This window comes from Tursiops truncatus, chromosome 11, assembly GCF_011762595.2.
Source record: "Tursiops truncatus isolate mTurTru1 chromosome 11, mTurTru1.mat.Y, whole genome shotgun sequence".
Taxonomy (NCBI): Eukaryota; Metazoa; Chordata; class Mammalia; order Artiodactyla; family Delphinidae; genus Tursiops; species Tursiops truncatus.
In genome coordinates this window covers 43,030,373-43,058,262 of record NC_047044.1, presented here as the reverse complement: position 1 = coordinate 43,058,262, position 27,890 = coordinate 43,030,373, and the positions used below count along the sequence as shown (strand labels likewise).

At 35.1% G+C, this 27,890-nt stretch overlaps 1 long non-coding RNA gene across 1 annotated transcript in view; it reads left to right on the top strand.

Moving 5' to 3' along the window:
• LOC109547200 (uncharacterized) overlaps positions 1-27,556 on the top strand; it is a 79,857-nt gene extending 52,301 nt beyond the window's left edge. The window contains exon 3 of the long non-coding RNA XR_002172951.3: positions 26,201-27,556. This is a non-coding gene — a long non-coding RNA (uncharacterized lncRNA). The remainder of the gene's footprint in view (positions 1-26,200) is intronic.
• The last annotated feature ends 334 nt before the right edge of the window (positions 27,557-27,890 follow it).

Here is a 27,890-nt window from a genome sequence, read left to right as displayed (position 1 = left end):
GTTGATAACTAACTGTTTCATCTAAATATGTGAGGAGGCTTTGGTAAGAGCTTATCAGAGGAGTCTTAGGTGACAACAGCAACTAAAGCAATGATGGTGTGGCAAACACTGTAATATGTCTCCCTCAACACAATTTCTGATCTCCACTTCCTTGCCTGTCTCTTATAAAAATAGGATAATGAGGGCTTCCCTGGTGGCGCAGTGGTTGAGAGTCCACCTGCCGATGCAGGGGACACGGGTTCGTGCCCTGGTCCAGGAAGATCCCACATGCCGCAGAGCGGCTAGGCCCATAAGCCATGGCCGCTGAGCCAGCATGTCCGGAGCCTGTGCTCCGCAATGAGAGAGGCCACGACAGTGAGAGGCCCACATAACGCAAAAAAAAAAAAAAAAAAAAATAGGATAATGAAATACCAGCCTCTATGCTTTAGGGAGGGCATGTCACACAGTTCTAGCCACTGAAATGTCAACAGTAGTCCCTGGGTATGACATCGTTTCTCAAATGAAAGAATGTTAGAAGAAAGCTTTGATCCACCCTTCCCTCCTACCTGGTGTGCAGACTAAATAGGGATGCATCTTACAACAATGCAGTAGAAAATTACATGCTGAAGATAGTTTCTGGTTGACATCCTTGAGCACCATGTGCAAAATAAGCCCCATGTTTAAACCACTGTTTGTTGGGTGTTCTCTTACAAACACATTATTAATTGACAGAGATAAAAAGTACATTTCAACTTTGTATAGGTCATAGTTCTTAGTGTCAGACAATTGAAATTAATCTAGCTGGTTTATTCACTAAGGCAGTGGTTAGTGGAAATCACATAACAGAATTGTTAGGATGGCCTTTCAGTCTAGGCACTTCATTTCTGGGAGAGGTACATGAAGGACAACATATCCAGGAAAAATGCCCAATCATACCATGAGGCTATTCCAATGGAAAAACATGCCATTGCCCCTACAGTAGGAACTGGAAACTCTACCACAGCTGCCACGGGAGACCCACATGCAACAGCTACTTCATGCTGTTTATTTCCTCATCCACATTTCATGCAGGCCCATCTGCTTAGCAGAACCTAATTCCCATGCCTGAACCTCAGATAAAAGGATGTTTGGAAAATGCAGCTTGTGGGCTCCCAGCCTCTGTTGTTCAAGAAAGCAAGCCCCAAAGGCATTGAAGTGAGTAGTGAGAGAGTTAATGTAAGTGTCTGCACCAAACTGTGCCAGCCCTGATTAGTACTGACGTCCTGGAGTGTTGTTCTGAATATTTGCCAAACGTATGCAGGCTTAGCAAGAAAGAGTGACACTATTCATTAGTGATAGATGCTGATATACCAAGAGGGGAAGTCTGGATATGCCTGTCACCCATTTTGTCCCCAAGCAGAAAGAAGAACAAAGAAGCAGCTGGGGAGTGGCAACTGGGGATTGGAGACATAAATAATTATAGGAAAGTAAGATCCAGAGGATACTAAGCTGCTATAATTGTTGAGCTTCTCAGTCTCAGGAAAATCTGGAGGGACCCAGATAATAAAGGGAGGTGACAACAGTCTAATTAACTCTCTTCCCCTAAGCTGAGGTTATTTTGGCACATGTGTAGTCAATCCTCAGTTTACAGGCAGAAAAACAACAAAGAAACATGAATTAAATTTGGGCTGTGCATCTATTTTAGGCATACCTGCTCCTGAAGTTATTAAAGGGTCCTTAACTTCAAGAGCTACTGAACAGAACAAGCTAAGACATATAATATAGACATAGAGTTCTAGAACCATAAACCTTATCTGACTGTTTTTATATGTGAAGAATCTGTGACCCAGGCATATACTGTGGCTTAGGCAAGGTAAGATTTTAGCAGAGTAGTGTTCATTTTGAGTATTTCTCAAGTCTATGCTTTTTCTATGTAACCTCAATTTCATTCAAGCATCTGAAAGATGGCATTTTGCTAAATACTATGAATGATACAAAGAATATATAACATAAGAGCCCCATGATCAAGCAGTTTATGATTAAATAGAGAAATAAAGACACATATAGGTCATATTCTCTACAAATTCCAAAGGAAGGGAAGTCACAGTGAAATGGAATTATGCAATGGAACAGATCAGGGTTTTTATTCAATTAACAGAAACTGGCTCTATCTAAAAAGGAAGAAAATAACTTTATTAAAAGAATCATTGGGGGCTTCCCTGGTGGCGCAGTGGTTGAGAGTCCGCCTGCCGATACAGGGGACACGGGTTCGTGCCCCGGTCCGGGAAGATCCCACATGCCGAGGAGCGGCTAGGCCCGTGAGCCATGGCCGCTGAGCCTGCGCGTCCGGAGCCTGTGCTCCGCAACGGGAGAGGCCACAACAGTGAGAGGCCCGCGTACCGCAAAAAAAAAAAAAAAAAAAAGGAATCATTGGAAAGACCAAAGAACCAATTTTTGAATTAATCACCAGGAACAATGCATAAAACCACTCTGCAGAACTGGTATGTTGAAGAACATTTCTTCAAGCATTGGACACTTCTGTTTCCATAAATGTCACCTTTCATAATTTACTACTATCCTCACTAGCTAAGAAAGGGAATTGCTTGTTTACAAGCTACTGAGTCAATGTCAGTGGTGGGGAGAGGTTAGATCAGGAGTAGCTAGCATTTTTAGTTTCTATAGAAGGAGGGTATTTATTTCCCCTCTACCAATATTTTTAAAGTAAGGAATTCTCCAGATAGGGTCAGAGGATCAAAGGCTAAGTGGTTATAAATTTAAAAAGATGCCCACCACAAAAAGCTACATAGTATAATAATTCTCACAATAAAAATGATCATACTAATAATTCACACCAAACTTCTTCTTCCATGTTAAATCTCTCAGAATAATAATGATTGTTAGTTATTCCAAAAGCCCTTACTGTATCAAGTGAGTTATCCAGGCGTTTTATATTAATTTATGTAAAAATAAATATATCTGAATGACAAAGGATGTGTAAGTATATACATGAAGAAAAGAAAGGTGAATATAATTTGGTCCCTTCTCTTAAGAAGAATGTATCCTTCTAAAATCAATCTCCAAATAATATCTATCATCTTGCCCCAAACCAACCAAGTCCCTGATCTGAGCTGACTGATGTCCAGTACACCTTCTGGGAAGTGAACGGGCAGGCATTTCCTCTCGTCTAAACCTAAAACCAAACTCTGTCAAATGGATCTGTTTTGCATTTTAAGCAGATTTTCATGATGCTATAGATAACATAAAAGGCATCTAGATATTCAAGCCATTTTCTCTTTTCAGCTAATAATGTCTGCTTATATTGACTGTATTCAGCTGGCACATTAGTTCTAATCATTAGACATTTTATTATAACCTGTGCAAGTGTTACCTAATGACCCCTCATCAGAAAAGCAATTCACCTTATTGAAGGAAAATAGGGAGGATAAATCATGCATGGAAACATATGATGAAAAATGTTACCAATACCCACAAAACTTGTTATTATCTCCAGATTGGTAGTTTAACCTTTAGAGAAAGTAAATAATTGGTTCCTTTCTCCCGTGTGTCTATATCATTTTAGCAGCTTTAGAAAAAGCAGCTCTGTTTCCACTTTTCCAGTAGCTTTGCAAGCACAGACATATGTCACCAAATAACTTCCCAGAAGCTGTGACCAAACTGGATGAAAACATATTTGAGAAATTGTATTTATAAATAAAGACTTGCCTGAGATTCAATAATACTTTGCCTTTATCCTTCTTGTGGAAGTTTTATTCTGAAATCAATTGACTTTAAATACAACATTTTTCTTCTGATTATATTAAGGTACTGAAGGCTGACTTCATTTATAGTGAAACTTATATAACTCAAGAGTGAAATATTGTTTCTTGCTTTTTCTTTTGCAAAAGTCAACATTTTCTTTTTTTCCTTTAAATGACTTATATATATATTTTTTTCTTTTATCTTTTTATTAGCCACTTTACTGAGGTATAAATTGATACACAAAAAGCTGTCTGTATTTAATGTATTCAACGTCATGATTTAGGGATAACTTATACATTCATGAAATCATCACCACTATCTTTGCAATAAACATAACCATCCCTTCCAAGTTTCTGCCTGCCCACTTTATTTTTACTATTATTACTATTATTGTATTTATTTATATGTTATTATATTTTGTGATAAGACTATTAACATAGATCTACTCTTTTAGCAAATATTTAGATTTATAATATAGTACTGTTAATTGTAGGCACTGTGCTGTACGGTAGATCTCTAGGATTTATTTATTGTACACAACTGGAACGTTTTACATCTGTTGAACCACAACTCCCCATTTCCCCTCCTGCCAGCCCTTGGCAATCACTATTCTAAGTCTGACTGTTTTAGATACCTCATAGAAGTGGAATCATGCAGGAAGAATCATGGCTTCTTTTACTTAGTGTAATGTCCTTTAAGTTTCTTCCTGTTGTCATACAGCTTCTTTTTTAAGACTGAGTGATACTCCATTGCATGTATATAACACATTTTCTTTATCCACTTATCTATTGATGGGCATTTAGTTTGCTTCCGTGTGGCTGTTGGGACTAACCTGCAATGAACATGGGAGTGTAGATATCTCTTTGAGATCCTGATTTCAATTCCATTGTACATACCCAAAAGTGGGATTCCTGGATCATATGGTAGTTCTATTTTCAATTTTTTGAGGAACTTCTGTACTGCTTTCCATAGTGGCTGTACCATTTTACATTCCCACCAACAGTGCATAAGTGTTCTCTTTTCTCCACATCCTCACCAACATTTGTTATTGTGTGTGTGTGTGTGTGTGTTCATGATAGCCATCCTAACCTGTGTGAGGTGATATTTCATTGTGGTTTTGATTTGCAGTTCTCTGATGATTGGTGATGTTGAGCATTATTTCATGTAACTGTTGACCATTTGTATGTCTTCTTTGGAGAAATGTCTATTCAGTTCCTTGCCCATTTTTAAATCAGAGTATTTATTTTTTGTTACTAAGTTCTAAGAGTTTCTTATATATTTTGGATATTAGCCCTTTATCAGGTGTACAGTTTACAACTATTTTCTTCCATTCTGTAGGTCACCTTTTTGCTTTGTTTTCTTTGCTGTGCAGAAGCTTTTTTTGTTTGATGTAATCCCTTTTGTATATATTTGCTTTTGTTACCTCAGCTTTTGGTGTCATATCTAAGAAATCATTGCCAAGACCAACGTCAAGATGCTTTTTCCCAGTTTTCTTCTTGAATTTCATTGTTTCATGATTTACATTTAAATATTTAATATATTTTGAGGCAATTTTGTGTATGTTGTAAGATAAGGGTCCAATTTTATTCTTTTGCATGTGTATATCCAGTTTTCCCAGCACCTTTCATTGAAGGAACTATCTTTTCCCTGTTGTGTATTCTTAGCACCCTTGTCAAAGATTAGTTGGCCATATATACATGGGTTTATCTCTGGTCTTTCTATCCTATTCCATTGGCTTATATGTCTACTTTTATGCTAGTACCATACTGTTTTGATTACTGTGGCTTTGTAACATATTTTGAAACGTGGAAGTTTTATTCAGCTTTATTCTTCTTGTTCAAAACTGATTTGGCTATTCAGGGTCTTCTGTAGTTTCTTATGAATTTTAAGATTGTTTTCTTCTATTTCTGTAAAAAAATGGCATTTTGATAGAGATTACATTGAACCTGTAAACCATTTTGTATCTTTTCTTAATACTAACTTTATCCACTCATTCCAGGAATCTTAAAATGAAGTCAGTTATATTTCAAACTGTATATTTCAAACTGTATATGGATATATTTCAAACTGTAATCTTTACAAATGATATTGCAGAGATATCTTACTTTTGTACAAAATCCAGCATGTATTTTGCACTCATATCACATCGGACAAGCCACATTCTAATGCTCAGCAGACATGTTTGGTTGTGGCTACTGTACTGGACCTCAGAGGTCTATTCAGTAGAGTGGTGGCCAATCCCTCTTCTCCAAATGTTTCTTTTTATTTATGTTTTCTTGCAATCCCTGTATGTAGAATTAGCTGGAAGTGTTTAATTTAAAAAAATTGCTGTACCATGTCATGATACAGAACATTCCCATAGTCCAGAAAATTCCCTCATGCCCCCTCCTAGTCAATCCCTGACCCACACCTCCAAAAGCAACCACTATTTTGATTTTTTCTACCACAGATCAGTTTTTTCTAGAGTTTCAGAATTCCATAAAAATGGAATCATCCAGTAGGAAATCGTTTGGGTAAGGCTTCTTTCACTCTGCATGATGATTTTGCTCTTCATCCACATTCTTGCACGTATCAGCGAGTCATTCTTTTTGTTGCTGGGAAATGTTCCACTGTGTGAATGTGTCACAATTTGTTTATCCACTGATGGTCACCTGGGCTCATTCCAGGATTTAGAAATTGTGGATGGATCTGCTATGAATATTCTTGTTCAAGTCCTTTTCTGAATTTGGACATCTTTGTGCTACTTCAATGGATATGTCATGTTACCTTTAAATTGTCATAATTTTCATTTCTTTAATTGCCAGTAATGGTGTGCATTTTTACCCTCTGATGATAATAATAATCCCATTTCTTGAATGCTCACAATAGTGACAGGCCCTCTAATTTATCCTTGTAAGAATCCTGCGAAGCAGGTATAATTATATGCATTTTACATGTGAAGGGACAGATGTGGGCTCATTAGGTAACTGGGATGTGTGGACTCTGACTCATTATGGGTCCAAGGCTCTCTCCAGGCCAGACCACGGCTCCTGGCGGCCCTGAGTACCAGCTGGCCACGTCTTTGCTCGCTTCTGGGAGGAGCATCTAGACCTGTTTATTACACAGTTCTACCAATTTTAATAATTTTGTTAATAAGCTCTTCACAGGGACTTCCCTGGTGGCACAGTGGTTAAGAATCCTCCTGCCAATGCAGGGGACACGGGTTCGAGCCCTGGTCCGGGAAGATCCCACATGCCATGAAGCAGCTAAGCCCGTGCACCACCACTACTGAGCCTGCGTTCTGGAGTCTGTGTGCCACAACTACTGAAGCCTGTGCGCCTAGAGCCCATGCTCCGCAACAAGAGAAGCCACCGCAATGAGAAGCCCATGCACCACAATGGAGTAGCCCCCGCTCACCACAACTAGAGAACGCCTGCGTGCAGCAACGAAGACCCAACACAGCCAAAAATAAATAAATAAATAAAAATAAGCTCTTCACAGTAATATTGGTGACATAATTCTCCCATTCTGTTGTTTTCCTTTTAATATATATTTTGTAGAATTTTATTGTACAAAGATTTATTTATTCAGACACATCTATCTTGTCTGATGACAGACTCAATTTTTCAATTTATCTTTGCTCCACTGCTGGAATAAATGAGATAGTAAGGTTTTAACCTCGATTAGTTTATATCTTGAGGTAAACTTTTAAACCCAACAATGAAGCTATTCTAATACCCCCATATTACCAGAGAGTCATGATTTGCGAAAAATGTCCCTAATAAATTGGGAAGAGAGATGCAGCAGAGTGTGTGTGTGCACAATGATAAGAGAAAAAAAAAAGTTGTCTTCTGTTTATGTGCTCCACGTTTAGCATATTCAATCATTTATAGGTGTGTTTCTCTGTCATTTAATTATAAATTTTTTAAGAGCTGGGAGAATTTAGTATGTAACACTACCTAACACATGGTTTAGCATCTCATATGTTATCTAAGTGATTTCAACTCTCTGAACAAGTAAATGAATGCATTTTAGAATGTAGAATCTTTTTTTCTCTGTCCTTAGTACTCTTTAGTCTCAAGCCTTTAAGCCTATAGACCTTTATCTTCATCTAAGAGACACACATAAATGAGAATCAATATCTAATACTCCTAGAGTTTTTCCAGATATGATTGTTTGGAATTAAAACCCTGTATATTTATTTTGTGTAATATGCCAAACTGTATAAAATGCTTTGAGACCTCCGCTACTTTGTTACCATTGAATGTTTTCTTAAAGTTTCCCCAGCAATTGAGCTCCTTAAAACACTGAGCACAATTGACCTTAAGAACAAATCTTTGTTCTCCACTTTCCATGCTGCTTCTTCCTCTGCCCGTGACATTCTTGAGATCACCTCTCTTTATCCAACTGTCTTTATCTCTTATTCTCACTTCCAGCTTAGGTGGAAAGATATGTCTCCCTAAAATATAATCTCTCTAAACTGAGACTACATGTAAGTTATAAAAAATATGTACTTTAAGTAATAAGACAAAAAAAAAAACAACCCTAGAATCCATAAAATGAAATGTGTGGAAACTCTACGGAAGGACTTAAGTTTCTATGTAAACTAATGCAGTTTCTGCTTTTAAGAAGAAAAATTTTTTAAATAATAAAATTTTTCACTAATATTTTTATTTCATGATTATTTTATATTTTTACCCTCATCTCAACTTGTATGGAATTAACTATATAAATCTACATTGGCCTATTTATTAGCTTTATTAGCCTACCTTTTGCACATATACAAATCTTTAATTCCCTTGATTTTTTTATTTATTTATTTTGGTACTCAAGGAATGTCAGCAACCAAATGACCACTAGATGGCAGCATAACTCAGTTCTTATACATTTCAACTGGAGTTTTGGGTTTTTTTTCCCTAATATTTGTTTCAAAACCTTTCATGACAAGACAATATCTTGAAGTAATATATTAGTTCATCTGAAATAGTTGTTGCACATTATTTTTAGATTAGGGCCAATGTATTTTTTATGCTTCAAGTAAGAAAGCAACAATCTTTCATTACTGAAAATAGGTTATGTAATGCTAAGATCTAACAAGGATATAGATTAAAGTGCATGCGTTTTGGAATCGGACATGTCTGAATTAAAACGTGGCCTTCTCTTTACCAGACACTAAACTTAAAAAATATGTTGTCATTGTTATTCTCTGTATCTCAGTTCTTAAATAATCTCTTTGCAATTGGCAACTTTGAAGCGGTCTTTTTGTGTGTTACACGGTAATTTTTATGCAGAAGATGACTTCTTTATTAATTTTTCCTGCAATGATTAAACTTCCATAGTATTAACCTTCTTATAACATATATACTAGAATTTAAATAATATTGCTTTATTAATTTATAAATGCATTGTGCAGGTTATTCTTCCATTGTCTTTATACATATACTGTCTTTACTCTGTATCTCTCTTAATTCTCAGTGTTATATAACAACCACAACAGATGCTTGATATAAGTGCCTGTTAACGATTTGAAAGAGATCATTCAATATGAAGGTGATTGATTTACCTTAAGAACACTAGATATTTACTGCTGAAAAGGAATATCAAGATAAACTGGATGAAGAATTGGAGACTCCAGGTTTTAATAGACTTTTATAAGGTCATACAATTTGCTGAGGCAGATCCAAGATTAGAAACAAATTATCTTTCCAATATACCACATACGGACTCCTGTTTTGTTCATGATCATCTACCATGACCCAACATAGAAAGTTTAGACATAATTATTCCCCCCTTCTTCCTCATCCACCAAACATAATCACAGATTCATGCCAAATCTATCTCCAAAAGCCTCTTGAAACTATCTTATTATATTCAGCTACATTTCCAATCTTTAGTTAAAGCCTTTATTAACTCACTGGTATAATTATAATGGTATCCGAAATGATCTCCTGTTCCTAGCCAGGAACCACTACAATTCTACTTCTCTCTTTGAAATATTCCAGCTTTCTTTGATTTAAATATAAGTGTAAATCAGACCTCTCAAGAGCATTTTCAGTTCTCTTAATTTGTAAGAAGTGTCCCACGTACTTACAACAGCAGGGAATAAATTGATGTGTGTTAATCCCCATGTTTGAATGTCCTAGAGACTAAGCATATGCAGCAACTCCTCTCTTTAGAGATGCTTTATGAAATTAAAAATTTAAAAAGGAATAAAAAGAAGAAAAGAAAATTGAGATTTTTTTTTTAATCTCTTTACTGTACAGCTGAAGCTTTAGGGGGAAGTTAGAGAATTCTTCTCCCACTAACTTAATACTTCTTTCTGCATCTACTCAGAGATTATATGATAAGGGAGACAAAAGTGGAGAGCTGCATTTCATCCTGAGGATAAACAGGCCAAAAGTAAAAGAAACAAACATAGGAAAGTAAAACAAGAAATAAAAGCCTGGGAGCCATGTCTACTGGGGTTGTTTTTTTTCAAATACTTCTTGTGTATAGCTCTGTTTTAGTTAGGTACATAGCTCTGTATAGTTAGTGACCATCTCTTCTGAAGTCAGCATAACCTTTCTACATGAAAGCTTAGGACAACTGAGTCATAACACATGTCGAAGCAAAAATCATACCAAAGATATGCAGGCAAGCGAAGCTTTATCCCAGATTATTGCTATAAGGGAGAGAGTCCTGAGCTCAACTCCAATGCACCAAAGGGCTGGTGAATATTAAGAACTGAGGGGAGTGGGGGCAGTGGAATCACAGGCCACCTGTGTTTGCTAAACTGGCCTTGTTCTAAGGAAAAGTAAACTTTGTCATGTTTTCATGACAGGAGGTACTTTTCCAACTGTGAGCAAGGTGCCTCTCAGGAAGTAGGGAGCTATCTTTCTTGATTATTACATTTCAAAGAGATGGCTCCCAGGTCCTTAAGAAAGACATTCTTGGGTTGTAAAATGGGCAAGAGGCCTTTAAAAACAATTGTTTCTCCAAGGGGCAGAGAAGAGATTTAAAATTACAAGCTTTCTAAAGTAAATGCTGTAAGAAAAGGGACGTCAGGAACCAAGAGTCAGGAAGAAGCGTGTTTAAAGGTTAGCCAACCTGAGAAGGACATTAAGGCATACTTGGTCACACGTGATTATCAACATGCTGTCCAGCTGCAAGTCTTACACAGAAATGAAACAAGCCTACTGTGAAAAAAAAAAGAAAAAACTACTGGAACAGAAATCCATCTGAACAACCTGAATAACAGAACATGCCGAGCTTAGCTGAATCTCTGCCTTGCTGAGAATATGAAGGACAAATATAGAGCCAAAAATAAACAACAGGCCTAGGAAGAATTACTACAAGGCAAAGGAAGGAAACAGCACCTTGGAGACATAGAGGAAATGAAAGCCCTGAAAATTATTTACTATTAAGAAACTAAAGAAAATTTACAAAAAAAAAAAAAAGTACATCATCATGATGTAAGAAGACACAGCCTGTACAAAAGAGGAATCAAAATTCTTAGTAATAGACAAATATGAATTTGAAATCTGAAAATCAATGAATGACAAGAAGGATAGTAAAGGTATTAAACGATACAAAATAATCTAAAGTAAATCTAAATTTGTTAGTATATAAAGGTATTAAAATTTCCTAATATAATCATATAATAAATTTCATCAGTAGAATGAATAAGATTTAAAATAATGAATGATAAAACTTATTAAATTCTCTTTAAATGTCAAAGTCTTTTTTTTTAATCCCCAAATACAAGGTAGAAATATTGGAACATATATATATTGCAGTGTGTGTGTGTGTGTGTGTGTGTGTGTGTGTGTATATATATATATATATATATATATATATATATTCCAATATTTCTACCTTTTATTTTTACCTTTTACTTTATGAAAAAAATATATGAAAAAATAAGCTTAGATCAACATTCCCCCTGCCCAACCTCAGTACTTTTGTATTCTTCAATTCCTTTGAGTGTCTTTCTTTTTCTAAAAATCTCATTTATTAATATTAGAGAATTTCCTCATGGTCTGAAAATACTTGGCTGTTCCCTCATACTTAAGAGTAAGCCACTATAGCAAACTCTTGTAGGGTCATCTAGTGATCTTTTTATTTCCTGAAAGGGTTTGTTAGTAAGGTGTGTTCTTATACTGTTCAGTTTTTCTTTAAATGAATCTTCAGGTCTGCCAGTCAGGAGTTGGGATGAAGGACAAGGGGAATGAGGGGACAATGAACTCCTAGTTACCTCTGTTCTCAGAGTCAGACTCTCTTGGTGCAGTATACACATTTTTGTTCAATCCTCCTGCTTTCAGCAAGATTCTCTGCCTGTGTCCATAATCTCTCCTGAAGTTCAACTTTTCCAGAGAATAAACATTCATTCTTCAACGAGGATGGGTGGGTGGAGGGGGAGACTTTGCTTACTACAAAGATTTTGTGAACTTGCTGAGAGCTCAGAACTGATGTGTTGGGGTATGGACTTTAGTTTAAAAACAAGTATATAAGAAATATCCCATTTTCATAATTTATGAATATTAGGTTATGATTTTTAAAATTTATGACCTATGACTTTAACTTCATTTTGAGCTTACACATATATAATTATACACTTTATAAAACATATCATAATAGACTACTGTATCTACCACCCAGGTTAAGATATATCTCTTCTTGGATTCCTCCTCCTGCCCTGAAGGGACCAGCATCCTGAATATTTTTCCTTTTTTTTCCTCTTGCCATTCCTCTATTTTCTTTATATACTTTATATTATTATTATTATTGTTCTTTTGGCGACTAATTTAAAATTTATACAAATGGTATATTGCATGAATTCTCTAAATTTTTGCTCAATATTATACTGTGAGAGTCACAAATATTGATAAATGCAGCTGTGGTTCATTTACTTTTATTATTATAAAATATTCCATTGTATGAATATTATGAATGCACTGGACATGTTTTGTCTCTCCCTCTGTTTTTATGCATCTAGTTTGTATCTAGATGTTTCCCACATGTAGTATGCTTTTTTTTTTTTTTTTTTTTTTTTTGCGGTACGCAGGCCTCTCACTGTCGTGGCCTCTCCCGCTGCAGAGCACAGGCTAAAGACGCACAGGCCCAGCGGCCATGGCTCATGGGCCCAGCCACTCTGCGGCATGTGGGATCTTCCTGGACCGGGGCACGAACCCGTGTCCCCTGCATCGGCAGGCAGACTCTCAACCACTGTGCCACCAGGAAGCCCCACTTGTAGTATTCTTATGCAAGCATCCTGATGCTTGTGTGCAACAGTATTTTCTAGGTAACTATCCTGGTAAGGAAGTCTGTAAAGGACAGGAAAAGAAATGCTGAGTCACAGGGTAAGAACTCTCAGCTTTACTACATGTTGAAAACTGTCCAATTTATAGTACAAATTATAGTCCTCCAGCAGTGTAGAAGTGTTTTCACTGGATTCTATCCTTACCAACACTTAATACAGACATACTTCAAAGATATCTCCGGTTAGGTTCCAGACCACAGCAATAAAGTGAATATTGCACTAAAGCGAGACACATGAATTTTTTTGCTTTCTATCTTAATTAAGAAATACCTTACTGCTAAAAACGCTAACCATCATCTGAGCCTTGAACAAGTCATAGTAGCAACATCAAAGATCACGGATCACCATAACAAATATAATACTAATGAAATATTGTAATAATTAACAAAATGTGACACAGACACAAAGTGAGCAAATGCTGTTGGAAAAATGGTGCCAATAGACTTGCTTGATGCAGGGTTGTCATAAACCTTCAGTTTGTAAAAAAAAAAAAAAGCAGTATCTGAATCACGATAAAGCCAAGTGCAATAAAACAAGGTATGCTTATATATTTAAAGCTTTTAATTCTTCTCAATCTAGGGGTTATTGTCAAAGATGAAGGAAGTTGAACACTAGTTAGAGTGATAAGGACAGATTTTAATCAGCACGACACTACTGCAGTAGGGAACAGTCTGTCCAGTGTGAACTGACCTCAACTTCGACCTTTATAGAGAAGACTGGTTATTATAAAGGGAGGATGAAGAAATGGGGAAGGGGATGAGTGGAGTCTCAGAAAAGTCAGGCAAGTGAAAAATTACAAAATGTAGGAAGGGCATGTTGGTCCCTGTGAAACCCATGTGCTAACTGGCATTTATCTAAATTAGATTCCTACCCTCCATAGAGACTGGGAGATGGGGCCTTATCTTCTGGTGTGGGCTGAAACAAACAGTAAATTCCTTTGACAGCCTTGAGTTTCCTTAGGCAAGCACTTAAGGAGGGCTAGGTCATCCTAGGAATGTTGCCTTGAGCTGTTAGAAATTTTGTTAGAATAATGAATTAGAAACCATGCTTCTTTTGGAGTGAGAAATTGCAATTCCAGATTTGGCTTATCTGCTGTGTGACCTTGGGCAATTCTTATGAACTCTCTGAACTTCAGGTTTTTAGCTACAAAATGGGAATATCATATGCCCTTCACAACTCAAAGAGTTGCTACAAAAATCAAATGAGATAAAGTGAACAAAAGTAAATTATCCACACAGAAATATTTTCCAGCTTTAATAGATTATTTTCTGTACAACTACAAATAGACAATTATGAAAATAAAGAGTTGTAGAAATGGAACAAGAAAATAAAGTGCTAATATTTAAAAAAAAAAAACCTTGTTTACTTGGTGATATAATTGTGGTGGAATTAATTTTGTAATAATTTTTCTACACTCTCACTTTCAGTCCACAGTTTACATATTTCAATTATATATAATTCATATTTCTGTCAGATTCCCAGCTGGGTGAGATTCTAGGCCCAGTGTAAATATGAATGACATTCTTTGGCATTTGCAACTGGAGGCTTCAATATAGTTTCATTATCATATGGCTTAATGTTTTCCTCCCAGCAGTATGTGGGCCTCAAATTTGCAGAATGTAAGATCTCATTTACATTTAAGTTTTCCCACAACAGTTGAGACACCAGCCAACTTTAACTCTCAGTCCACCTGGTAGACCTTAAAGTCAACATTATGTGTACACCCATCTCTCATTGGGAAAGCAAAGTTCAGAAGCAGGCTACCACTATGCAGAGCTTTTGTATCACAAGAAGACTTTTATTTTACCTGTTGGTTATTTTGTTTTGTTTTGTTTTGTTTTTGTTTTAAATATTGGCCAATGAAGCTAGGAATCCGAGTATGTCTACCTCTGTCACTTACCAATTGGCAGCAAGAGAGAGAATATTATGCAATCTCTTGTTCCACCCATAATAATTAAATCTATCATTTACTAAGTGCAATCTTTGTGCCAAGCACTGGACCAAAAGCTTACATATTTGCTTAATTTATTTTATTTCTAAAATTAGTCCTCTGAATTAGATACTATTATGAGGTTTGATAAAGTTCACATAGGCAGTAAGTGGGAGAGACAAGTTTTACATGCAGATCTGTATGAATCCCAAATGCATTTTTCTTCCATATTCCTCTTTAGCACCTCTTTAATTTGGCAGTCATAGAAATTTTTTTTTGGAAAAACTAATTGCAGTGACTGCTTGGCACTCTCTTCTTCAAGTCCTCCAAATTTCCCAGCTGGGACCACTTAATTCCCACCTGCAAACTCTGTCCCTTCTCAGCAGCTGGGAACCTCTATTTAAAAAGCTCTAGGCCAACAGTTGATTGTTCAGCATTTCATATTATCAATTCTGTTGGGTTTCTGTACCTCAATAAACTTAATTACTGAATTGATTAGGTTCCTTTCCATCTATCCCATCAATTGGTACCTAGGTCCTAATACTGTTCTCTCTTCTTACCAATATTTCTGAAGCCTGGAGTCCCTTTCTTCTTTTCTTTCTTTCTTTTTTTTTTAACTTTCACCACCATTGGATGTCTGGTAATTTCTTCCAAATTTGTATGATACTTACGACTTAGTCTGGATCCCTTAGAAATTGCCTGTTCCCTGACTCCCTATACCTACGTTTTGCCACCTGTCTGGAAACCTTTTCTGTATCCCATCCTAGACTTTCCAACACCACCAATCTGCATATCTGGATCACTGTCATCATATTCTCTGAAACCCATGCTTAACTGAAAACTGGATAGTCACCATTGTCTTCGCCAACTTAGCCTGCAAATCTTTGCTTCCATCCCAGGGTCTGCCAATTTATCTTTGGCCCACCTTATCAGAGACCACATATCCATTCTGACAACTGACATCTCTATTCAATCCTTCTGTTTCTCTTTTTAGTGACAATTTCCACCTTAAGGTCAACATCCAGCTGCCCAATCATTTAATTGTCTGTTAAATGATTGAACTTTTTCTCTACCTTCTAGTTACTTATTAAATGCAGTCCTTGGGTAATATTTAGAAAGTTCAGATAGTGAATTCACATTAAATTATAAATGAAGATTAAACACATAGACACACATATGTATGTATATATATAATCCTTTGCAGAGGTTTTTAACTTGGTATTTTGACATAATTTGAAACTTACAGAAAAATTGCAAGAATCATACAAAGAATGCCCATATGCCTTCTACTCAAATCTGTCAATTCTTAATATTTGACATATTTGTTTTCTTCTTCTACTTATGCATATACAAAAAAAAAAAAAAAAAGCATTTGAGAGTAGGTTGTGGTCATCTTGCCCCATGGCCCCACTATACTTCAACGTGCATTTGCTAATAACAAAGATAATCTCTTGCACACAGTAATCAATTCAGAAATTTTAACACTGATATATTTCTATCTAATTTTCAATCCATATTCCAGTTTCAATAATCATTCTAGTAATGTTCTTCATAGCAATTTTTTCCAATATAGGAACTGTGTCGGGGGTTTTTAAGGCCACTTTCAAACTTGATGATTCTAGAAGTATTCACAGGATGCAGGAAAGCTATTATATTCATGGTTATAGTTTAATACAGTGAAAAGATACTTACTAAAATCTGCAAAAGGAAAAGGCACATAGGACAAAGTCTAGGAGAAGCCAGATATAAGCTTCTAGGTGTCTCTTCCCATTGGAATCGTACAGGAACACACTTAATATGTATCCCAACAATGAAATGTAACAACACATGTGAAGTATTGCCAACCAGGGAAGCCCAATAATGTCTTTTTAAAGACTATAGGCTAATTATTTTATAGAACTTTCCTCAAACTGGCCTTTTCTGAGGTTTCCTCATATTAGATTCTGATTATGAATTTTTGGCTGGAATACCATAAAAGTGATCTCTCTCTGTCTCTCTGTCTGTCTCTCTCCCTCTCTCTCTATCTCTCTTCCTGTCTTAAATAGGCAGCAGAAATAAATCCCTATGGTGGAGTTCAGGCATCAGTGCAGGGACAGATCATTATGAGGGGGCCATATTCCTGGATCTCATCAGATGACAACACTTGGCCTCTTGCTAAATCAGTCATTATTTTAGATCAACCATGTCCATTATCTTAATGTCCAATTCCTGAACCACATTTTACTGAAAGAGCCTTTGGGTAGGTAGTATCCATTATTGAGGGTGACCATATAATTTATTATCCAAACTGGGAAAACTCTGAAATATGCAGAAGGGGACATATTAATTATGCCAGGAAAAACAGGTATAAATTGAGATGTATGATCCCTTTATCCCTATCAGGGTCATGGCTAAACATAAGTAGTAGTAGTAGTGCGGATTAAATCTTAGGTTAAAGATAAGCTTATTAGCAGCAAAACCAAGTTATATTCATCTTTATTTCTTCATGTTGAAAAAAACATGCTTCACATTTATTTTAGGACTCAGTAGGTTACAATCAGTTTATTTTTCCACTGGGTACATAGCTAAGATTGTCAAGACAAAATATGATGCATTCTGATAAACAGGAAAAATATTGTGACAAATAGAAAGGGGTGTTTTAGAGGTCATAGACAGAAAGTTCATCACAATAATGCTGGTGTGTACTTTACAATTTACACAAGGAAATTCAATTTCCTGCAACAAATGTAATTTATCAATCATAATTTTCTACACATTCTTAAGGTGAGTGTAACACAATTCCCTGCAACAAACATGTAAAACAAGCTTAGAAGCTATCCTAACCTCAAGGGTAAGACTTAATTCCACCCAAATAACTATTGACTTTTTGTAGTTAAAGGAGAATATACAGAACTTTTCACATTTTTCAGCAATTAAAAAATAGTAAAACAATCCTTTACATACTGCTTACACTGGCAGGCTCTGTTCTAAATACTTTATCATCATCAATCCTCTGAGGCAGGTGTTTTTATTCCATTTTACTTCCATTTTATAGATGAGGGAACTAGGGCATAAATAAATCAACTAACTTGCTTCAAAGTCATGAAACTGGTTGGTGGTAGAGCTGGGTTTTTGCCCAATTCATCTGGCTCCAGTGGTCATGTGCTCTCACCCACTGTGCAATCCCACCTTTATATTTATAGCATGCCAAAGCTCAATTTTACCATCACAGGGGATACAGTATGCATAATTCTTTTTTAAACAGTGTCCTCAGCACGTCAACACCCTGGCTAAACTACTTATTTGTTGTGTCTTTATGGTACCTGATTTGTAAATATTTTTCAGGTTCTTTTTTGATACAGAAGAGGATTAATGACTGGCTCCCCTCTTATACATTCTCAAAAGCACCGTGTTAACATTATCCTCTGCTTCTTACTTCTCATTATAGTTTTGATTATAATGTTAATTAAAGAGGATTCAAAGTATTTGGCACTACAACTTTCTATTTCCATACCCACAATGTTATGTCCAATAATGTTACCTTTGGCTAAATTTCTGTATGCACCTGATTTCCACTGAAGAATTCATTGTACTTATCTTTTGTTTTAGAAAGAAAAAATAAATTAATAAATCGTGACTATCAAATTATGTCAAGACTTTTGTGTTCATTCCTAATGTAAGTCATACAGTGCAATAAAGGAAGAAAATATACTGTTTGTAAAACCCCTGTGAGTACTCTTTGTCCAGAAATTATGCTTATTTATTTTTAATGCTTCAAATAGAGAACAGAAACTGATCTGCCAAAGCCAAAATAAGTTACAATTCATCCTGTGAAATTGTCTCTCAGTCTAGTCCTCAAAGCTGTTCTGTAAATTGTGGTCAGAGCCTTCTGTGTCCAAATGTGTGATAAGAGTTAAAAGATCTAAGAATTATTAGACATTCACAACAATGCTGCAGCACAGACTGAAAAGAGTGTAGGCAAAATATGAATATTGACAGTAAATAGAGAGTAAAAATCCTGTGGGTTTTTTTTTTCTATATTTAGTTGTTCTGAGACTATTGTCCCACTTCATTTAAAAGAATCAAGAAGGCCTCGCTCAGAAAAATGCAATTCTGGCAAGCCTAATGCACTATCTTTGCAAAGGCTATATTTTATCAGGTACATACCTATACAGAGCATACCTGTTATTGTTACAGTTGGAACGCATTCTGTTTGGGTGGTGCTTAGTGTTTTGAGGTTATAATTTATTTTTATTATTGTTTATTTGTCACTACTGAGAGGATAACTAAAAACTATAGTTTTGTTTTGTCATTTGAATTTGGATCAAGTGTGCTTCTGAAAATTTCATTTCAATTTAATTAAAACTTAGCCAGTGAAAAAGTTGAAAACCAGACAAAGGTCAAATAAAACAAACTTCATGTATCAAGGGTCATTTTTAAAAAAATAATTGAAAGAAAAAATATTTTTAGGGGCAAACAATATTTTCTGAGAGTATGCTATATTTAGATTATTTTTTTTAATAATTGTATTGAATTAGAATACCTACAGTAATTTGAACTTACGGAGATTCTAATTAGATGGTTCACATCCAGGATTTTCAATGAAGTAAAGGGCATTCTAAAATTATTTAGGAGGATCTATTTCTCGCTATACATTTTGACTCTTCTCCACTAAGTGATAGTAGTACCTTGTCAAACTTGGCTGTATTTGAATCCCCTGGGGAGTTTTAAAAACTACTTCTATTTGGGTCTTGCTCCCAAGTAAATATCACCACTTTACTTGGTTATGTTGCTTTCCCCATTCAGGATTTAGCTTTGCTTCATAAAAAGTATTCCCTGACTATGATCAGTATGGTATATTTGTCCTTACAAACTATACTATACCATACTATGGTATACCATACTATACTATGATATCCTCATACTTCAACAATAACACTTAAAACACTACATAGCAGTCCAACTCTCAATCCCTGGGCTTCGTTTGAATCATTTAGAATTTTTGAGTGCCATGCTATCATTATATTTCTATAGTCTCTCCTGCTTAGAAAATCCGTACTTGGCCCTTAAATTGAAGTGTTCAATAACAATATCGTCCATTTAGATGAAAGGAAACTATAAACCATTATAATTATGCTTAAATCCCTTTCATTTTCAGTTATTCACTTCTTTGTATTTTTCATCTGTACTCTAAGATATTTATTCTTTTACCCAGTCAAGTTTCTAGCAAGAGCCATTCCCTTTTTCAATTTTAAATCATAAGGTTTAAAAATCATTTCCAAATGCTGGAATGTTTTCTCCTTTAATTTTATGATAGTTTAATTTATGATAGTTCTCTAAGCTTCTCTTCATTTATCCAGACTGGTCATTACTTGTTTTGACTTGTCACATTGGGCTCCACCTTCAAACTGATAAATCAATTTACATAGATAATTTTTTTAAACTACTGTGTGGGTTCATTGACAAATGGGCAGGTCTGACTTCTGGGGTCTCTTTTGCAGTTTTAATCCTTCAGCCAGTGGGAAAAAATAGCCATCTTTGTTTTAGTAACAAATATGTAATGATTTAAAAAATGGGGATCCAATCCCTGAGATGTGAAATGTAGGACTTGATAATCTAAAACCTTTCCCAGTACAAGTGAGAGGCCAGTTGCAAATGAGAGCGAGCCTTCCCAACTGCAGGATCAGATGTAATTCAAACTGGTAATGTGTTGTATAAGGGAGTAGGATTTGCCACCCCAAAATTGGTCTCTTTGGCATGAGGATTATTTTGAGCTGAAAACAATCAAGGCCCAAAAGACTCAGGAGAAACTTTAACCTTAATTCCCCCTAACTGCCTAAAAGAAATTAGGTACAGGGCCTGTTCCCAGAATAGAGCTATCAACAAAGAGACCTGCAAGGAATATGGGCTGGGTATGGTAGGGGGCACTCTGAGCAGAGTTCAGATTACAGGAAATTGTGATTTTCTTTGGAACTCCATCTTCTTAGAACTCCCCTAGGCACAGTGTAAGCCATAGGTGCACAATAAATGAACCATATTTGCACAACCAGGATAACCTAAGATATTTTAATAAGTATGTAAGTTTATATGGGGAAAAACTTTTTTCTTAATTTATCATTTTCAAAACATAATGATAATTCCTAGGTCTTTTTAATTAGGGATTATGCCAATATATTAACAAGTAATGCAACTTTCTCTCCTTCTGTAATACTGAGAAAATTCACTTTAATATCTGTTAATGATAGTGAGACAATTCTCTGCTGCACTTAATGTATACTTCAGTTAAAGACAAAATAAGCTGGATCCACAGTGTTATATGAGAAGATACAATTCTCTGGGGTTTTTTTGAGAAGTAAATTCTTTGCAAGTAACAGTAGTGAAAAAAAAAAGTGGTTTCAATGATACCACACAACAAAATTTTCAGCTTCTATGAAAGAGACAAGGGAAAAATAATGTATCTCCTGTGCTTATTTTCTTTTGATACAACTGGTAGTATAACAATTTAAAGAATAAAATAGGCGTTAAAATAATTTGGGGTTAAGAACTATATTTAATTTAGAAAATAACTTTAGCAACAATCCAGCATTTATTTGCTATGAAAAATTAAGCACCTCAGTATGGCTTTTAAGAACACAGCCTTGGAAGCACGCTGCTTCAGTGTTTGAATCTTGGCTCTACTACGCACTAGCTGCGTGACCGCAGAGAGGCTCTTGAACACTCTGTGCTTCTGCTTCAGTTTCCTCAACTCTAAAATACAGAAGATGAGTGCCCATTTTTTCAGTTGTTATGAGGAATAAATGGCTTAATATTTGGAAAACACTTAGACAGTACCTAACACATAGCAAACGCTGTGTAAAGGGTTAATTCTTTCTCCACTGTTTCATCCGGCATGGTGTAAAGTAAAATTCATATTCTATGGCAAGACAAGAAAAATTTAAAAATGAAAAAATTTTCTCTGCCCTTTGGCTGCTTCTCTCCCCTCCACTGTGCACTGAGTATCAACCAAACCTCACCCATCGGCAGAAATACCTGCTCAACCATAAAAAGCAACATTCTCCCAGCATCAACAAGAAAACTTAAAAGATAACTTTTCACCTTGATCTTGTCATGATGACTCACGACTTTATGGGTTTTTTTTTTTTTTTTGGCTGTACCACGCAGCATGCAGGGATCTTAGTTCCCAGACCAGGGATCAAAGCCATGCCCACTGCAGTGGAAGTGTGGAGTCTTAACCACTGGACTGCCAGGGCCCTGATGACTCACCACTTTGTACTTGCAGATCTAGATTGTGCAAACTGTCAGTAATACATCATTTAATGTAGAGTCCTCTCAAAAATTTTATATAACTGTGCTTTGACTTCTAATGAGCAGAACAATTCTTGGAGCTTTCTGAGATGCTGTTCCTGAGTTATAATCCTCAATTTGGCTGATATAAAATTTCCATTTCTTTCTGAGATTGACTGATTAACTTTTCTTGACAATGGTGTCCAAGATCTGTGATTGATTATATGTTTCCCAAGTGTCTAGAACAGTGAACACAGTAGTAACTCAATAAATAGTGTTAACTAAATGAATGAATGTGCTATGTAAGTCTTCCTACTCTTAATACAATATAAAAAGACAATAATGATGTCATTTTTTTCTGCATGAAATTTATTATTATGGAAACCAATTATTCATAACTATGCAGGGATTTAGCCCCATCATAAGAGACTCACTTTCTAATACATCAATATCTATTGCCAAAGTAATGTATTATGAGCAATTTTAAGTAAAATTCCCTGGTAATGAAATATTAGTCCATCACTATTGTGACTAAATTATTAGGTTCATGTTTCAGTATGTATATCCACTTTCCAATCTTCTATTATAGATTGCAAAGATTTTTATTAAAATATTATTGAAAAGACCACATTGAGAAAAACTTACCTACATCTATTTACAAACCCATGTTGTATTAAAAGTTAGAACTATATTGTTTTTTATTACATAAAAAATAATTTTCTTCATGTTTTATAACATTTCAACTGTTCATTAAAATATTATTGTAGGTTTTATACATTTTAAAATGTATTCATTTTAAATATTTATAATTTTCTAAGACTTTACACATTTATTTCATTGCAAATACATTATAAAATACAAAATGCATAAAGAAGAAAATATAGGCTCACTTCAATCAGTGTAGAATATTTATAATCATATTTTTATAGACCTGAGACCATCCTCTATCTCCAGCTTTAAAGATAACAAAAAATAAACTTTTAAAACAATTAAAAATTGTAAAAGTACAAAGAATCACCAAAAAGGAAAACAAACTGTATTCAGAATCCAATGCAGGTATTCTTGTAGGTTTTGTTTCTGCTTATTTTAAACACTAATCAAAATGTTGATTATTATTTTGATCTGTATGTGTGTTATAAGTACAATAGGTTATTTAAAGTTAGATTAAAATTTGAAATTTATTAAGTCAGAAAATTTCTTCCTATACTTTCTTATAATTAATATTAATGATTATTTTATCATTTGAAAAAAAGAATGAACCATAATTAATAGACATAATAGTTTTGCAGATTGTCTAAACACCAAAACAAAAATATATAACGTATTCTTTTATGGAATGTGATAACAATTTATATAGCTCATGTGAAAGTATTATTGTAATCAATAAGAATAAAAATTTCTTTTTAATATAAAAAACAGAAGACTGTCAATCGCAGATTCCCAAAAGAACACACACACACCAAAAAAAAAAAGAAGAAAAAAAGAAAGGAAGGAAGGAAGAAATAAAGAAAGAAAGAAAGTCCCATAACAACTGTTCATCAAGCAAAGCCTAGTTCATTACTGTCGTAAGGGAGAATATCTTCTTAACTGAATCTTAGGAATGCCTCAAAAAATGTTTAGGGTCTGGGTTGGGATGGTCTAAGGCAGATCTTTCAAAGAAGGAATCTCCTTCCTATTGAGTAAAATCCTTGATATAATACTCTAGTATTGGTGGACACACCACGTAGGGGAATTTTGAGCCACTTTTGGTAAGTAAACCATTATTTGATAAGAAAGCAAGTTTGCCCAGTTGTCCTGGAAAGAAAACCATTTACTCAAATGAGCAAGGTACTGTGCTGACAGGGGGCTAGTTGAGCAATCTATTGCTTGAATAAATGGATCTGGGGGATGTTCCTAAAGATAGAGATGAAATTATTTACTGGTTTACCATCTTATTTTAGTAAGCAAGGATATCATGCAACACATTGTGAATTCATTGGTGTAGAAACTTTTGTTCTTCTGCTGACAATTAACCCATGGAGAACAGAAGTTTTCATTCTGATGATGAGAATTCCAGTTCTGGTACTCTCTTTAGCAGAAGAGGAAAAATGTCTTTTTCTGCTGATATGTGATTATTATTATAATGACTTCAGTGGTAGTTAAATATGAGTTCTAAGGTATAATTTTTATTCTTATTTTGAATTCAGCTATTCAGTTATGTGTATTGTTTTGGGGTTATCAAATAAGCATCACTTATTGACTATTACCAATAATAACTTAAACAAGAAGTTTTTGTGAAAAGTCTGTGAAAATATTGAGGATCTGTATTGGTTGGGAAGGGGGTGGATAGAATGTGCAGTAGGTTTTAAACTAGAAGAGATTTTATTGTAGTTAGCTAGGGGAGATGTAGAAACACTATATCCTTTGCAATTTCACATATTATTGGCCACATACATTAACAGTTTGAAAATACATTGTGTTTTAAGATATAAACTAGTAAAAAATTAAAATTGAAACTTTTAATACAATTAATTTTACTAGTAACCTAATATGATTTTGATGAATTTAAATATGATGAACAATCAAAGAAATTTCATTGGAAACAGTACTAAGTAAACTGTAACTAATACAACTGTTACTGTCCCATATATCAATATATACTGATTTCCGCATTTTAGGAGAAAAACATTCAAAGAGCAAATTATCACTGAAAGTGCAGCCATATTGGTAGTCACATTTTCAAGGATATAAAAATTAGCTTTAAAGGCAAAACAAAAATCACCATATTTTTTTCTTTGATTACCATACCGAAATGTATGATCAGAGTCAAAACTAAATTGAGAATTTTGCTTCTATTCCTGCTACCACACAGATTTTTTTTTCAATTTGCAAGGAGTTTGATTATTTAATTGCCATAAAATTTTACTCAGTTTAAACAAATGTGGTACATTAAAATTAACATTTCCTTCCTAAAGTAGACTGTCAGAAATCAGAAGCTAGAAAGGGGCCTTGGAGGTCATCTAGCCCAGTGTTTCTTAAAATTTGCTCATCATCAGAATTGCATGGGAGGTGGCTGCTTTTTCCCAGACTTCTGCACAGAAGACTCTAACTCAATAGATCTGGAATATAGCACAAAAATCAAGTCTGTCCTAAGGGTTTCAGGTGATCTGATGATAAGCCATATTTGGAAAATACAGATTTGCTTCAGTGGCACAGGGGGAAAGTACTATATTGGGGATAAAAAAAGCCCTGTATGTATTGTGGGTTTCCAAATGATTAAGACTTGGTTCTCATACTAAATGTCATTTTTTTAAAGTTCATGAGATAATGAACACTTCTTAAATTTTAAGGACATAATTTTGTTTTTGTAACAGAACATTGCAATCACTTGTCTAACATCTCCAAGTGTCTTGGTCCAACTGGGATCATGAAAAATAATTGCTTTAGATGCAAACTAGTATATTTAAGATGGATAAACAACAAGGTCCTAGTGTATAGCACAGGGAGCTATATTTAATATCCTATGGTAAACCAAAATGGAAAAGAATATGAAAAAATAATATATATACGTATATCTGAATCACTTTGCTATACAGCAGAAATTAACACAACATTGTAAATCAACTATATTTCAAAAAATATAAAAAAAGAAAATAATTGCTTTAAAAATACTTATAATTTTATGAAGGATTCACAAAAAAAGTTATTTTAAATATTAATTTCTCCTTGTTCATTCAGAGATTATTTTTGAAACAAATTTAGATACAGATTTTCTGTAAATTTATTTTTATGAAAAAAAGTATCAGTTCATCCATTTGACAAATATTAGTTTTTGTTTTCTGATCAAAAACTTTGTGCCAATCACTGTACATTAAGTATTTATTGTACATTTATTATTGATGGCATTAGGAAAATATTGTTCCCATATTTTAATGGCAAATCTGGGACTCAAATGCAAGGTTGTAAGATTAGAAAGCTAAAGCTGTATTGAGTGACAAAGCAATGCAATTCAATAATAAATTTGGTTTTTACAGGTCGAGATGGGGGGTGTCTACCCAAACTGGAGTTTTGATCTCATTCTATAGAAGAAAGAGCTCCAGAAGAGAGAAGAAAGAGAAAAGAGAGAAATGGCTAGAGTCTTAAGGAGTACAAAGGAGAATATTAGGCAAGATTGGTAGGATATGTGAAATTTTGAAGTCTCAATGAATTTTATGATGTTTTATCACAGACTGTATTATAAACACAAGCCACCAACCACTTCCCCATCCCTCTATTTCTACTTTTATATGAGACTTCAGTCATCACTTAACGTTATTTTCCAATTTGTGGGCGAATCGAATATGTGTTTCTCTGTAATGTGATACTTTGTAGAGTTGTGCCCTACAAGAGTGACCTTCAAAGAACAGATTTATCTTTCTTTATACATGTGCCAATTATTATTATTATTTGATTTATTCATTTATTTGTTTATTTATTTTGGGGTGTGTTGGGTCTTCGTTTCTGTGCGAGGGCTTTCTCTAGTTGAGGCGAGCAGGGGCCACTCATCATCGCGGTGCGCGGGCCTCTCACTGCCACGGCCTCTCTTTTTGCAGAGCACAGGCTCCAGAGGCGCAGGCTCAGTAGTTGTGGCTCACGGGCCTAACTGCTCTGCGGCATGTGGGATCCTCCCAGACCAGGGCTCGAACCCGTGTCCCCTGCATTGGCAGGCAGACTCTCAACCACTGTGTCACCAGGGAAGCCCCCAATTATTTTTAAATGCTATAAACCCACCAGCCTTGTCTATACCTACTGAATACCAAACAATTGGGTAAAAATTGATGGGAGTTTGATCAAATATTCAGATATTTCCTTTCCACCGTTCCAAATATATGCAGAATTTTTGAAAGATTTTGCAACTTTTTTTCCCTCCTATGTCATCCAAATGTTCAGCATTATTCTAACATCCTCTGTAGCGCCAATAAAGTAGTCATTCCAATAGGTAGTTTAATGGTTAAATGGTTATCTGTTAAATAGGTTTTTTTCAGAAATGGCTCCAACATAAATACAACTGGAAAAGTGACCGTGGCCATTCCTAATAGGGCTTAGTTCATGCTTTCTGGTTTTACTCATAAAGACAGATCTTCAGGTCCTAAACCATGTGTGTTCCTGTTCCTATTCTAAAGGCTCTGTGAAGCAGAGCACAGGATGCAGGGGCTTATTATTAGGTGGCAATTAAATTGGAGAGGTTGTTTTATCAGTCTGCTCTATGAATTTTTGCTTGTCCCCATGTGAATCAATTTCCATGAATCTATTTAAACCAATAACTTTATAATCATAGAGAAGAGAAAACTGCCATCAATTCCAAAACATGTTGTTAGATTGCTCATGCTTTTAGGTTTCATCATCTCTATTAAAATGTATTTGTAGCAATTTAGTGAGTGATATAAAATTTTATTGCAGATAAGTTTTAAACATAGAGATTGACTATACACATTCGACTCCTGACTTTTCTAAATTTGCATAGAAATAATCAAAAAGGAAAACATATATTGAAAGTGCCTATAAAAATAAACAAGGTATAATGAACAAGTCCAATAAGTTTAGAAAGTTCTACAAGTATAGGGAAGATGAGGCCAGCTCATTCTAAATTAAACTGGGAAATAAGTGGGCAGAATCACAAATTACAGAACTCCTCCTAAACCCATGACTGGAGAAACAAGGACTGAAGATGAGGATGAGAGTTAT